Consider the following 460-nt stretch of genomic DNA (forward strand, 5'->3'; position numbering starts at 1 on the left):
CGCGCCTAGGAACCATCCTGGTTTGTCCTACGGAAACCCAAGCGGAGCATTGAATGCGCAGCAGCAGAGCGCTCCCAGAATCCCTCAGAATCCCCCAGGCTTCACTCAGTCACGTTTTCAGGGGCAGAATCGCAATGTAAGAACCCAAAGTCTCCTCTGCAACGTATGTAGCTTCGCCCTCAGTCTGCTGATCGTAGAGCGGATTCATGTGCTCTTGATTCTCGTGATGCTCCTCATCATGAACCGCATGGTCGTGCGAACTACTTGACCTCGACATAACTCCTCTTCTCTGCTGATTTCGGATGTCTCTCAAGGTACGCTCAATCTCTGAATTGTAGACTAGGTCTTCTTTCCGAGTAGAGCTCCGTGTCATGCACTAGAACCCTGCAAACCGCAAAAAGGAAGAACTCGAAACCAAGTGAATCCGCAAAAACCAAAGAAAGAAAAAGAAAAAGAAAAA

The sequence above is a fragment of the Tarenaya hassleriana genome, unplaced genomic scaffold (assembly GCF_000463585.1).
Source record: "Tarenaya hassleriana unplaced genomic scaffold, ASM46358v1 Cleome131, whole genome shotgun sequence".
Classification (NCBI taxonomy): Eukaryota; Viridiplantae; Streptophyta; class Magnoliopsida; order Brassicales; family Cleomaceae; genus Tarenaya; species Tarenaya hassleriana.